The 15,950-nt window shown below is 33.1% G+C and overlaps 1 long non-coding RNA gene across 1 annotated transcript in view; it reads right to left on the bottom strand.

Moving 5' to 3' along the window:
- Window positions 1–11,443, bottom strand: part of LOC123675520 — a 19,404-nt gene extending 7,961 nt beyond the window's left edge. The window contains exon 1 of the long non-coding RNA XR_006746782.1: window positions 11,141–11,443. This is a non-coding gene — a long non-coding RNA (uncharacterized LOC123675520). The remainder of the gene's footprint in view (window positions 1–11,140) is intronic.
- Window positions 11,444–15,950: the final 4,507 nt, after the last annotated feature.

The raw sequence follows: 15,950 nt of genomic DNA, 5'->3' as shown, positions 1-15,950 counted from the left end.
GTAAACATTATAAATACTGATACATACTACATGACGATTAAAATTTACAGAACGCAATTTGAATTTGAATCGTACGTTTCATCATTGTAGACAACCACAAAACGAAGAATATAACTGAAAACAATGCTGTAATGAGATCAATACAATACTGTTTTCAGTACTGTTATGAACTCATTACGAAATTGAAATAGAGATATGATATTTGTTTTGAAAATCAAGGAAGAAATGAACTTTTTGGGGATAATTCGTAACTATTTTGTTATTTGATTCTCTGAGTCAATATACATTTAACAGAAAAAATATTGATTGGTTCAATTGAAAGTACACATTTTCGAGAAAAATTAGGAACAAAAAACATTTGAATATAAGAGATAGGATTTCCTCATCATAATATTAAAGATTATTTTATTCGCATTGAACTGATATGAGTGAAATAATTTTGTTATCGTTGTTATTTCAAATAGAGGTAATGAATTCCTAAACCAATTCCAATCATAAAATGAGGGCATAAGTCATGCAAACCTCAGTACAAAATATAAAAATCATAGGTGATCTCTCGTCTATGCACGGTTCAACTTTACAAAAGTCTATTGTGGCTTATTCTAAAGTAAAACAGCCGATCATTTGTGGGGACATGGTTGTTATATAATGAAATATGCTTGGTTTAACTCACGATATTGAATCCCGTAATGGATTTCGTTACATGCTCATAACGCGGGAAATAGAATTCATAGTGGAATAATGACTTTAATTAATGTTGACCAAATCCACATTATTTCGGACTATTCAATATGGAATTTGCAATAATCTCTATAGTACGGTACTTATTGAGTAAACATGATCTTTCAAATACGTAAATCGTATATCTGACGTATCGGAAATTTGTGCATCGAATGACATGTCGAAAAACAAATTTCAGCTGGGGATGTATGAACCTCACATGATAATAACATCATGAATGAATTACTTTGAACAATTCTCATGAGGAAACTTAAAACATATACAATGATATTAGTTATCATTTTATATGTTCATCATTCTGTGTGCATATAATTTCAATAAATGGAAGGTTCAGTTTTCTCCTTTCGATATATGCTATTATACACCTGAAATGATCCTGAGATCTTAGTGTCTTTTGAAATATTTTGAATATACCCATCGTGGGCCTGGAAAAAGGAGACACAAAAATTGAATTTAAAGAGATCAAACGTAATTAATGATTGTCAATTTCGAAATTTCTTCATATAGAATAGTTGCCAGTATTAATGAAGATATATAAAAGAAGGAGAATATTTTGATTCGAAATTTGTCCATACTGATCTTTTCATTGAATTAAAAAAAAATTTCGAAAATATCTACTGGTCTTCTGGTCGACCTCATACAAATTTTGCCTTTGTTTTATCTTTTTGAATATTGGCATTAATTTATATACATTGGAGTTTAGATAATTATGAAAACAGAGAAACTATATCCTGTCTTATTTTTCCTGTGAAAGCTGAATTTCTGAATAACTCACTTTATCGATGAACATATACATACAGAAAATTTCAATGAATGGTATATAGAGTCTGATATATCAAAATCTCCAAAAAAAGTTTTCTTTTGATTTTCATCGATATGGTACCCAGAATATTTTGCATGAACACTCGTTCAATTATCGCAACTACAGTCTAATTTCCAGTTAGATCGATTTTTTTTAAATAAATGAGTAAACAAAAGTTTATATGTCAATCTATCTGACCGAGAGGAGGATTTAAGAGAACCGCGCGTGTAGCAGAGTCACCTCTCCACGATGGAATGAGAGGGCTGACCTACGATATTTGGCTCATGAAAGCGTCGCCAAAGGTATAATCATGTGTGAAGGATAAAGTGGGGATTATTTAATAAACAAAGAATAGAATAACGGCCATTTCTCAAGGAGAAGTTCTAACCGTAGACACATGTTTTGGGTTTTCCACTGAAAAATTATACAAAAGAGAATTTGAAAGAATTTTTTTTTCGATGAATGCTTGGATATAATTAGTATTTTTACTTTTATGATAATTTGAAAAAGAAGTGGTCCGTATTTCAATAAGTGTAAAAGTTTCATTCACTACATTATCCTAAACATAATTGAAATGTAGCTAACAACAGATAGAATTATATGTCCCAAAGTTTTACACTATATTTAGACCACTAGAGCTCACACTAGTCACGTACCCCATTTTCTAGGATATGAATGGGGCTATGCAAATTTACTGAAACAGAGATATTAAATTCATTAATCCATTGGCGCTAGGTTAAATACGCTAATACAAGAAAATTTGATAGTGGGAATTATGTTGCTCTGTTTGGAGTTATGAACGCATGTTTATTCAGCCTCATTTTCATTAGGGCAGTGATAAACAACTCTCGTAATTTTCACTGTTATTTTGCGTCATTATGATTTTCCATAGTCTGATTAATGACGTATTTATTTTTGCCAACCATTAATCTACTTAAATGGGTTAACAAGAATGCCGTCTTTATTTATTATACTATTAAAACGTCTGTCCCATGCGTACATTGTGACAAATGGTCCGTTTCAGCACAAGTTTCATCGTTTCGCGAAAATTTTCATGGCAAATTCTGGGGTTTCAACTGGTCCATGAAAAACTGTTCATTTTCTGATTAATCTTGAACCTTTGTAACTGTGGATAAGGAATGCTGGAGGAATTCAGTATTTCCTTCAAACTACATAGTGAAGGGTTCTCCAATAGGTATCTTTCTTGTTAGAAATCCTTAGAACAACTAGAAACAATATTTTCAAAATTTCGGATTAGAATTAATACACCTCATATAAAGGGTGTTTTTTTTAGAGCTATAGAACTTTAAATAGCAATAAAACAACGATGGATTATTCGATTGACATGAATTTTATTTATCCGCAAGATAATCTTGTGGCATTACATTTTAAATATGATTTCTGGCATATGACCGCCACGGCTGGCTCGGATGTAGTCCAATCTGGACGTCCAATTTTCGATGACTTTTTCCAACATTTGTGGCCGTATATCGGCAATAACACGGCGAATGTTGTCTTCCAAATGGTCAAGGGTTTGTGGCTCAGTCGCATAGACCAATGACTTTACATAGCCACACAGAAAGTAGTCTGGCGGTGTTAAATCACAAGATCTTGGAGGCCAATTCACAGGTCCAAAAGGTGAAATTAGGCGGTCACCAAACGTGTCTTTCAATAAATCGATTGTGGCGCGAGCTGTGTTTCATGTTGCGCCGTCTTGTTGAAACCACAGCTCCTGGACATCATGGTTGTCAATTCAGGAATGAAAAAGTTAGTAATCATGGCTCTATACCGATCACCATTGACTGTAACGTTCTGGCCATCATCGTTTTTGAAGAAGTACGGACCAATGATTCCACCAGCCTATAAAGCGCACCAAACAGTCAGTTTTTCTGGATGTAACGGTGTTTCGACATACACTTGAGGATTAGCTTCACTCCAAATGCGGCAGTTTTTTTGTTGACGTTGTTATTTGTTTGTTTGTTGTTGTTGTTTGTTGTTGTTGTTTGGCTTATACATATATTTCAACTGAAGATTCCTGAGATCAAAGGAAACATTTTTTTCCTTTACAATTTTGACCTCAGGAATCTTCGGTTGAAATATATGTTCATGTCAAAGACTTGCTCTGTATAACAATATAGAATTATAAAAACTCCGAAGGTGCAATAGGCTTATGAATGAACGAGTGCTCAAAAGCTCCTAACTTCACGTCAATTTTCATCAGATTGGAATAAATTCTTGAAAGCTGAGTTTTTAAGGAAATCAGATAAAAAACACATTAACTGGATTTTTTAAAATCTGAAAACCGATGGATCGTATCATTTTCTACTCCTCTTCAAGAGAGTACATTTTATTTGCCATTAAGTTATTATAATCCAGGCTTCGCATCCCCCGGAAATTTCGTGGACCGAAAAAGAGCCATTTATAACGGAACAGAAGGATCCTAGTAGTCGCGACAGGATCTCACAGGGTGTCCAAACGATTACGCCCTAAATGGGCCGTATGCCGGCAAGCTATTCAACATAATGCGATTCCATAAGCGAAGAAATCGAAGAAGAAATGGCTGTTACTGCGAATCCATCCCTCAATTTCTTTCAGCGTGTGACAACAACCGTCCGAAAACTTTCGTCCACTCGTTCTCACGGTCAATTAGGCCTTTCGAACGCTAAAGCAGATTGACTCGCGGGGGCAATTCATTTCCATCGTATTCGACTGTAAAAATAAACTCCTGTTTTGCATTCACTTCGCTAATGTTAGGCTGTGGTTCGGAGAATATTCATTAATCACTCGGATGGACTGAACGGTTTCCCTCGTCAGAAACATATTTTCATAATAAATGACCTGACTAGACAACAGCAGACAAAACCGCGAAGCTACCGGAATTTTCTGACACATATACGCTGTTTTAACGGCTAATCTCGCATCAATTTTCTGAATCGATTCAATGTTCGTTGTCTGCTAAAAATGAGAACCGTTATGTGTGATGCTCTTTAGCCTTTATTTTCACCAATCACCAGTTTGATAACAATTGTCATGTGGATACGATTGAGCTCGTAAATTTGACAATGATTTCTAACGTTTGGAAATCGAAAAAATCATATCCGGGTGGAAATTTCGATGAGATATTGCATACAATGTTAAGGGTCAACTTATCTAGAGCAGTTTCATTAGGTTTAATCCAGAAAAATATCAGGCTAATTGAAAAGTCCCTGGTTTGACGCAGTATTAAATCCATATGATTTTTAGTTAGTACCAACCTCAGAGGAAAGAAAAGATAGAGGTGCCTTATAGCATTTGTTGACATCGCTATAACATTTTTGTTTACAAACACTTATAATGTACTGCGTTGCCATTCTGAGGAAGAAGTAAACTTTTCTCCGTTCTGTGGCATAGATGTTTTGGGAATATCCTTTGGATTTGGCAACACGGTTCTGTTGTTGTTATTGCACGTGACAACCTAGAGGGACGTTGACACGTTGAGGGTTAACTGTTCATTGTAATTTCACGTTTGTAATCGGAGTTATTTTTTACAAGTTTGTGAATTTCAAGTTACATATTGTTAATTTCAATCATGGTAAAACCTCGAAAAACATGTATAGTGTGTAAAACATCGGAAATGAAAACCTAACCTCATAGGTAAGTTTACGTTTTGAGTCCATATGCGTAGAATATATCTCGTCTATGGCGTAGTATTTGTGAGATATCGAAAACTTAATTCAATGCTAACATTTGTAGGTTTCCTTCGAATTTAGCAAAATATCGTGCCACGCGTTAAGATTGCAAATGAACAATTTGCCGAAATATGCATATGTTTGTTCCAAACACTTCTGCACCGAAAACTTAATAAGAGACAGTAAGAGAAGCATTGACTACGCCACTGAAATGTTCACCGTCGCTCTAGTTGTCAATTTTGCAGGTTTGTTGTTGTCCTATCTCACTTCATCATCATACTGTTGCAATTGATTACGATACAACGCTATTTACTTCTAAGGGCACCTCTATCTTTTCTTTCCGCTGAGGTACCAACCTTCAAACGATACATGTCAAAATTTGACACCAGTCCGACCATTAGTTTGTGAGATATTGCGTTGTGAGTGTAGCTACTTTTGTTATTTGAAAAAGTATGAAGAAAAAAAAAAAATTTCGTGTGCTGATAAAATATAGCTTTCTGAAGGGAAAAAACAGTTGAAACAAAATCTTGGCTTGATGAAGAGTTTCCGGGGTCTGCACCAGGAAAATCAACCATCATTGATTGATATGCTAAGTTTAAACGCGGTGAAATGAGCACCGAAGGAAAAAATGGGTGCCGCGCGAGCTCACAATCGATCAAAAGCAACAACGTTATCATTCTGAGCAGTTTTTGAAGCTGTTTAAGTGAAATAAACCTGAATTTTCGCGTGATATGTGACAATGGATGAAACATGGCTCCATCATTTCACTCCGGAGTCCAATCGACAGGCAGCTGAGTGGACTGTACACGATAAACCGAATCCAAAGCGAGGAAAAACAAAACAGTCAGTTGGCATGGTTATGGCAGCAGTACTCTGAGATGCGCAAGGTATAATATTCATTGATTACCTCCAAAAGGGCCAGATCATCAACAGCGATTATTATAAACCGTTATTGGATCGTTTAAAGAATGAAATCGTTAAAAAACGGCCCCATTTGAGGAAAAAGAATGCGCCGTGTCACAAATCAATGGAATTATGGTGTAATTGCATAAATTGGGCTTCGAATTGCTGTTGCATCCACCGTATTCACTAGATCTGGCCCCCAGTGACTTTTTCCTGTCTCAGACATCTAAAGAATGCTCGCTGGAAAGAAATTTAGCGCCAATGAATAAGTATCGCCAAAACTGAGGCCTATTTTGAAATGAAAGACTAATCGTACTACCAAAATTATTACATTTCGAATCTTCTGAATTATATTATGAGACAACTGTGTTCCAAATGTGCAATTGACCTTCAATTCAGATTTGCAAGGTTCGAAATAGATAATACTTTCTCTGTCTTATTCTCGGGTTAATACCCAGAAATTTCAATTGAGAAATACCATTTTCGCCTTGAACGCAAATAAACAAGGATAACGGGTATTTTCGAATGAACTACCGGGTTTGGGTTAGGCTTTGGAATGTTGCCATTGACAACGCCGAAAGCTGTTAAGCTAGCTAGAGCATTTCCTCATTGCAGGAAAGATATTTGTATAAATTCGCCTCGATAATTCGAGAATCGGAATGTCTCCGAATCTTCAATATTTTGGTCCGAATTCTCTCATTGAATTCAACGACAAATTGCATACTTCTAACTGCATATTGAAGTAGCTGAAGCACTTTGTGAAATACATTCAAGACTTCCATAATTCATAACGATATTAAATTCAATAATGTAGTAGTAGTAAAATTTTTATTATACCTACAATAACATTTCAATAGTCATTCACTAAATATCTATTCCTAATATCAATGTGTGATATTGAATTATTGAAGTAATGAAATTAGTTCGAATTCAAATTTTATATTCTTTCTGTTTAGCTTTGTTATAATATGCCATTTCTCAGAAAAACTGACGTTCAATTTAAAATCACGATTAAAAAATTACTCATAGGAAAATTTTTATGTTAAGGCTTTCGTTTTCAGCTTTTATTATTCACATATATTATATATACCTGAAACATGGCATATGCAGTTCGTAAATTGTCAGAATCTAATACCATAATTTAATGAATGTTAATGTTTATGATTCAACGGGAAAATTTTGGGGAGGTAAGGGTTGAATTTATTTCAATGTTTACAAGAACACAATCCATGCACATAATATACTTCCAATTTTTCAATTATGTACAAAATTTCCAATAAATATATATCCCGTTCGAAGAAAAATATAAAAACTATACATATACGTGAATTTTATCCGAAAATCACACAATTGAGCCATGTTCATAAATATTTCAAGTAGTGGACTATATGTGCTTCCTATAATGCACTTCTCATATGTTGATGACTAAACCAATATCATCCATATGTGGGGTAGGAAAGTGGCTCCAAAATTATCTCCAAAAATCTCCATGAATTCGAACCATTTGAACAAAGAGATAAATTTCAAATGAAAAAAATCTCATAGAGATTGAATTGATTTTTCGTCACGAGTTTATAGTGAAAAATGTTGATCGAACATTCCTAACGAACATTTTCTGCCAATCATTCTGTGAAAATGCATTAATGCAAATTGTTCGAATTTGATGGACCCACGCTGAAAAAATTAGTGCTCTGGCCATTATTCTCTCAGCCGATCTACTCGATCCGACGTATTTCAAGAGAGAATGGGAAAAAATTCTTCGACTGATGGGGAATATTTGACCACTATTCAAAAACTTTTTTATCGACATTATCAGCTTAATCAAGAACATAATATGAATTCACGAATAGTCGTCGACAAGGTACGTTGATGAATAAATACCACTCGTGGTTATAATTTGAGAGTCACTATTTTCCTCGAGTCAATACTCCGGAGAACTCATTAATCCATTCATTAGTGGGAAAATCGGAGAAGGCAGGTAAATTCTTGTTATTAATAATGTCGATATTGAAAAATGAGTTTCAAGGTCGAATTTGAAGTTGTAATCAAAGAAGCGAACTTATTCAAAGAAGATTTGGTCGCATGAAAAAGTAATTATTTTTCTTGTACTTTGTGAATGGGACGATGAAAATGAAATTATTTTTTCGGAATCCAGAAAAATTATTATTTTTTCAGTGAAGTTGCAGAGGAAATAATTAAAGTGTGCACGTTTTATGAAGACCTTCTTCGTTCCTAGGTGTCACCTGTAGGTCATCAAACCAAATTTTGAAATGAAGTTGTACACAAGTCACGTAATTATTACAATTCAATCTGGAATCTACGAATTGGGAAATGAGACCTTGAAATCACAGATCGAAATAATTTCTTCATTTGCTGTATAAATGGAGTTATTCGTAAGGAATTTGAAAAAGTTATATGTATTATCATATTTAAATTTATTGAAGGCAAATGTTTTTATGACTCATTCCTATGAATACCAGACGAATGACATACCATATTTTATCTGAATCCCGCTGAAGAAATATGGATTTAGCTTTCGAAATTTAATCTTCTAAGGATACCTTCATCACGAAATGTTGTACTGAGCATTGTGGCATTATCTTACAATTGATTACAGATACATATAATAGTTCAAGTCGGATTAGACAGGTTTTTATCGAATATTAATTCATTATGCATTTTTGGAATAACTCTGAAAATTGTACTCAATAACGAATTCATCCTATGCATTTTATCATCGAGCCTACCTTGAAATATTTAATTAAAAAGCCAGGTCGGCACAAAGCTTTCATCGGAAACTGTAGATAATGAAATTAGGTTCAAAATTCGGTTACAATACTGTATCGACCCTCCTAGATCGAGAATACCATTCATGAATTTTTGGAGCAGAAAATCAGGAAACAATATTCAAAAAGCTAATCATGAGAACTCAATGAAAATCAACATGAAATTTGAGATATATTTATATGATGGTAATAAATAAAATATTTTTCACCGCAGTCATCAATATTAAAATTTTTATTCAAATTTCAGAATGAATGACTCTGGGTTCGAATTTCACTGCTTAATATTCATTTCATGTTCATTATCCGTATAGATAGTCACAAATGTCTTGTATGAAATTATACAAGAAAAGTCTTACCAAATCAAATATCAATATTACCAAATCATAATAATAATAGTCAATATTACCAAAATCATTCATTGTTATTTTAACAGGTAAATAATAACAGGAATGGAACGTAAAAAATAGTCATGAAAGTACTACAGTATTATTTGGAATATGTTGGATGAAGTGGATTGACATGAGGTTGATGAGTATTGTGTATTACCCTATATATAACGAATGCATGAATTCATTTTTTTGCATGCCGAGAAAATTTTTTCAATCTGTCTACTTCAGTGAACGTAACTCACAAAAAAATGTTAAGTTATATTCACCACAAATTATTTCACTCTCAGCAATAATAACAACTACATGTCATACGAATAAAACTCTGAGTGATAAATCGAAAAAAGTCCTCTGAAAGTCACCCTTCAACATGAACAAAACACTTACATCGTTGGAAGGTCCTGATAACAAAACATGATTAAGGTTTTTCACTAGGAGCGCGTGCTTCTTGAGGGTTTACATAGTCTGGACAAAAAAAGGTGTTGACAAAATAACAACATAAATTGATTCTCAAGGTGCCTAATGAGAATTTTATTGTATTTTTAATGGTGATATCAACAAAAATGGGGATATTGCATTCGATGGATTGATATTTACAGCAACGTTATACAAGTAAAGTCTTTGGATTTAATATTGACCCAATCATTAGTTGGAGTTATAATGTTTACGGAATAACAGTAATTGTTAGTGAATATGAATAATGTAGTATGAATAGCTACAATAATGCTGAATTATAATATCGACTATAAAAATTGATCGAAATGAGATTGATGGAAATTGGTATTCAACCAATGCGTGTTTTAATGTTTCGCACGTCCAGCAAACTTTTTACAATTTGTCTAATTTTGATACTCAAATGTCACAGTTTTAAATAAACTTTCATTCAATTTAAACTCACAAAAAATTTTAATAGAAAAAAAATCAGCGTCTGGACCATCAAACAATGTTATATTTACCACAAATGATTATTTCACTCTCAATTATAACAACAACTTCATATCGTACGAATAAAACTCTGAGCGGTAAATCAAACAAATCCTCAGAAAGTCACCCTTCAACATGAACAAAACACTTACATCGTTGGAAGGTCCTGATAACAAAATATGATTAAGGATTTTCACCAGAAACGTGTGTTTCTTGATGGTTTAAATAGTCTCAACAAATAAAAAAAAGTTCTCGACGAAATAACAACATAAATTGATTCACGGTGGTCTTGAAGCTTGATTATCCGAGTCAAATGTTTGGGGGCAAACTTTGAGCCAAAAATTATAGGAACACGTCTCTCAAGGTGCCTAATGAGAATTTTATTGTATTGTATGATATCAAGAAAAATGGGGATATTGTATTCGACAGATTAATATTGATAGCACCGTTATACAAGAAAAGTCTTTCGATTTAATATTAACCAAATCATTAGATGGAGTTATAATGTTTACGGAATAACAGTAATTGTTAGTGAATATGAATAATGTAGTATGAATGGCTACAATAATGCCGAATTATAATATTGGCTATAAAGTTTGATCGGAATGAGATTGATGGAAATAGGCATACAAGCAATGCTTGTCTTAATGTTACGCACGTCCAGCAAATTTTTTACAATTCACCCAATTTTGATACTCAAATGTCACAGTTCTAATAAACTTTCATTCAATTGAAATTTCGTTGAAGGTAACCCTCAAATAATTTCAATTGAAATAAATCAGTGTCTGTACCATTAAACCAAGTTATATTCACCACAAATGATTTCACTTTCAATTATAATAACAACTTCATATCGTACGAATAAAACTGTGAGCGGTAAATCAAACAAATCCTCAGAAAGTCACCCTTCAACATGAACAAAACACTTACATCGTTGGAAGGTCCTGATAACAAAACAGGATTAACGTTTTACACTAGCGCGTGCTCTTCGGGGGGTTTACTCAGTCTCGACACGGATGTCCACCGAGTTTTATAGGGAAGGGGGGCGAATTTCCTCGTACAAACAACATATTAACGCGCGGTATGAGTCGTATGAAAGCGCTAAGAGACGCCGCGGTCTCGCTCGCCTTGCCGTATCCATGTCAAGGGCGTCGCGACGTCGAGATCTCGTGATCTGCAGCGGGCGTGCAACGCGGAATTCCATTGAGGATTAGCATATGGAGCCGGATTCCTTCTTGTGCATCTCGCGCTCCAGTCGCCAGTTTCGTCTAACGGATTCTGGGCGATGTGCTGGATGTCTGAGATATTCGGAATTTCAGTTTTCAGAGAAATGTGAAATATTGCTCGTGGATAGAGCGTCAAGTTCTTTTTTTAATTATTCGGATCAAAATGCGGAAGGAGGAAGCTGTACAGGTTGTTCCAAATTCTGTGCTCACTGGAAGAATGTCGAGAAGTATAAGACTAAGAGAAAAACTCTTGAAAGACACTCGATCTCTTTTTTCGAAATGGGAAGATATTAGAACGTACATCTACACTGTGTCCGTTAAGTATGGAACAAATTCATTTTTAGCTAAACAGACCATTTTAAGAAATAATCCTGAAACACGTCGATTTTTTATTTTAATTTACCGTATTTTAAAATAATAATCTAATATACAGGGTGTATTACTTTCGAGTAATGACGTCACCGTCATTTTTTTTTTAAATGGAACACCCCCATTTTGTTTCAATTTTCCGATTACTCTAGCTGAGCTGATTCCAAAAATGTATCACATGTTGATTCCAATTGGTACAGGGTGGACAAAAATACAATAGTTTTGTATGTGCTCATAAAGTAACGCGTTACATTCTTTATCAGTTAAATTAACAATATTATCAAAAATACCTATTGTCTAGCCCTAGCGGCAATTGCTTTGAATGTAACACCCTGTAGTTTGTTACATTTTTAGATTAATAAAAATGTATGAAAATAAGGAATAATTTTTTTCATATTCTGTCTGCTAGACCACAAGTACCAAACATGTTTGGAAACAGCTCATTTTTATTAATCTAAAAATGTAACAAACTACAGGGTGTTACATTCAAACCAATTGCCGATAGACAATAAGTATTTTTGATAATATTGTTAATTTAACTAACAAAGAATGTTACGCGTTACTTTATGAGCACACACAAAACTATTGTATTTTTGTCCACCTGTACCAATTGGAATCATTATGTGATACATTAAAATAATCGGAAAATTGGGACATAATGGGGTGTTCAATTTGAAAAAAATGACGGTGACGTCATTTCTTGAGAGTAATTCACCCTGTATATTAAATTTTTATTTTAAAATACGGCAAATCAAAATAAAAATCGACGTTTTTGAGGATTATTTCTTAAAATTGTCTGTTTAACTAAAAATGAATTTGTTCCATACTTTACGGACACAGTGTATATTTTTAAACAGATTTTTTGCTGTAGATTTATCCGAAAGCAACCCGTTACAGGTTTTTCAAAAATACCATCCGTTTGAAAGATATTGAGATCTTTGACTTCATTTTTGAAAAAGGTACACCACATACAGGACGTTTCCAAATTATATACAAGGTGTTTCCAAATTAAAAGTGAACCTTGAAGAAGGTGTTAGTATCACTCATTTGCTGTCGATTGAGCTATATTCATTGATAAAAATCATAGTTTTCGAGATATTTGAGTTGTTGTAATTTTTCAAAAAAATTCACACCTTACTCCGTTTTTCGTTCATTTTTTTCTACGCTGACCAATTTTGATTTGAAATTCGGATCATTTTCATCAGAAAAGGATATGATATGAATGAAAAAGCAAAACTATGCTGTGTTAGATGTTCACTAAGAATTAGTATGATTTGAAAGTTGGTATATGTATATGAAGAAAAGAATACTAAATTTCTGATATAAATTTGCCTGCAACTTCAGAATTTCACAATTTATGTATGAAAAAAATATTTTGAAAACTCCAAATTCCTTCTTTATTTCCTGAAAATTTTTCGTTAGAATGCAGGCACTAGATTTGTTTCAGCAGATTTAGATTTGAAAGGGGAAGGAAGCAAATAATGAAGAGTTATGGATCAAATATTTTTTTTATTGCAATTAAACTCAATATTTTAGTAGAAAACATATTCATAAATTATATTTGAAATGACCTCCACATACAATTCCTCATACAAACAAGTGCCCTGTTTCTCATTCCTTCAGTTACTTTCCACGTTAAATTTACTCTCAATCTTCTCGCAGCTTCGTCTATTCTGATGGTGTTAGATCTGGACTTCAGGCTGGCCACGGAATAATCCAAAATCATAATCAACTTTGGTCATCGCAGAAAAAATTCAGGGAAACTGAAGTTATATGAGATATCTTTTAAAACTCACATGAACACAAATATCTCGTAAACTTTTTTGATTTTCGGTAATCACTAAATATGGGTCAAACGACAGCAAATGAGTCATACTAACACGTCCTTCAAGGTTGGCGTCTAATTTGGAAACACCCTGTATATATAATTATTTTTCCTTATTTGTTTCATAATAATTCATCAACGAGATCTAAAATCTTCAATAAAGATTATTTCTGAATATGTTGGTATAACAAAATTGTAGAAGAGACTTTAGGTAATTCTAAGAAGGCAACAATTGACAAATCTGGAATCTAATTTTGTAGACACGATTAGTCAATAAATTGACACGTGGAAAAGTTCACGTAGGTCGATCCGAGAATTATAAGTTGATGAAATCTATTGGTATATCATTGTGAATAATTCATAGTCTACTTTGTAAGAAGAAGAGGAGTTAGAAAACAGTTAGCCTTGTTGACATAGTTCAAAAGAAAATACCTTACGTTTATCAACGCAACGCATTTCCTCAGATTGAATTTTTGATTGCGGTATTATGTATTATTATAATATAATTATCATTGAATGTATATGTATTTGGAACAATTATGATCTTTCTATATACACGGAGGGCTGACTAAAACTTTACTCCCCGATTCATCAGATTTGAAATGGAAATCTGAAAAAACACTTGTATTCGTCGATAACTGATTTGTCAGGAAACACCAAAAAAAATGGTGATCATATTCAAGATTCAATCAACTCATCACAAACATAAGTAGTTTTTTTCAATCGTATCTGAATTATTTCAATGATGAATCCCAAAATTTTTTCTTTATCATGGAATTACCAATTTTTTTAAACTACTACCATGATCAATTTATCGCTTTTTTATTTGACAACATTTCCATTTATTTATATTCTTATTGAATTCTTATTTATATTTATATTGAAATACACGTGTAATTTCTTCTGAAAATTCTAAACGGCTTGTTTCTTTATTTTTTCATCTGAATGAATTTTTTTTTTTTTAATTCTTCATTGAAATAAATTTTGTGTACAAATCATGTAACGTGTGAAAATTGCCCCAGAGTATCTGCAGCATCAAATTGTCTAATTGTGTTTAATGTGTTGCCTAAATATCGTGTTTTGATTTTCCGCATTTCATTCCTTATCGTAAAGGTACCATATGTTGAAGATTATTCCCGAATGTTCACTCTTGGCATTTTTCAATTCGATTTTGAAACTCTGAATAGCTTGTGCGTATATAGAGGTTATTTGCTGTTTCTTGTGAAAATCCAAATTTTGGGATAAAGATAACCGTCTATAATTCAACTATTGCTGATTTGATTGTTGGAATAGCAATATTACCCTTTTTGGGGATTAAAAACGTACTTCGGCTACGAAGAGCATTCACTTTGAAAGGCCACCCAACAACTTGAGTGAGTTTGATTTTTCTTCCACTTGAAACTAGACCCTAATAGTTTTGTTTTCAATTTGTATTTTGGGGCCTTTTATTTCATGAGTATTCCTTTTATTCCTGTTTCGAACACATTTCTACGGATTCTGGCTCGTTCGATTCTGAAACGAACTTCATAAACAAAATTCTCGTACCTATTTCCCCATCTGAAGAAAGGAAAAGTATCTTGGAAGGATTTTCAACATTGTGAATTGGTTGGGATTCTCGAATTGGTAATTTCGTCGAATATACAGGACGTCTGGTATGTAGAAAGAATTTCTTTTGATGTTGACGTCACAGGAAGCCATTTGCAAGAAAGGGGAATACGTATTGTTTTGGTCAATTATACCTTTTGAAGTGGAAAGTTAAAGGACTTGTTCTCACATTCATTCAGAAAACATCAGATATTGTTATCATTCCGTTCATAAACTGTCCCATAGAGAAAATTTCAAAACTCAATACCTCAGATTGTATATTTTTATTTCATGAAAATATCATTGCACATTACAAGTGAAATTTCAGATAAATTTATAATACATATTTACAGATTTTGAAACAGATCCTAAAATATATTATTTTTCATCCATAAACGATAATTCTATAAATGAAGTGGAATTCTAGTACTTAAATTAAATTTATTAAATATATAGTGTGTACTAGTAAAATTCTAGTACTTGAATTAAATTTATTAAATATATAGTGTGTACCATATAATTAGTGCGATTTTGTGAAAACTACGCTTGATCAAGCATAGGGGGTAAAATACTTGTCAATTAAGGTTCATTATCAATCAGAATAGAATTGTAGGAAATTGATAATAGAATTTTACATCGGAACATTTCTTTGATATTGTTGATATTTTTTTTTTTACAGTGACGCATTTCTTTGGGTATTGAGTTACTTACCTTTTTTTTTTTCAATCATTATTTT

Source organism: Harmonia axyridis, chromosome 3 (assembly GCF_914767665.1).
Source record: "Harmonia axyridis chromosome 3, icHarAxyr1.1, whole genome shotgun sequence".
Classification (NCBI taxonomy): Eukaryota; Metazoa; Arthropoda; class Insecta; order Coleoptera; family Coccinellidae; genus Harmonia; species Harmonia axyridis.
This window is presented reverse-complemented; position numbering and strand designations above follow the sequence as displayed.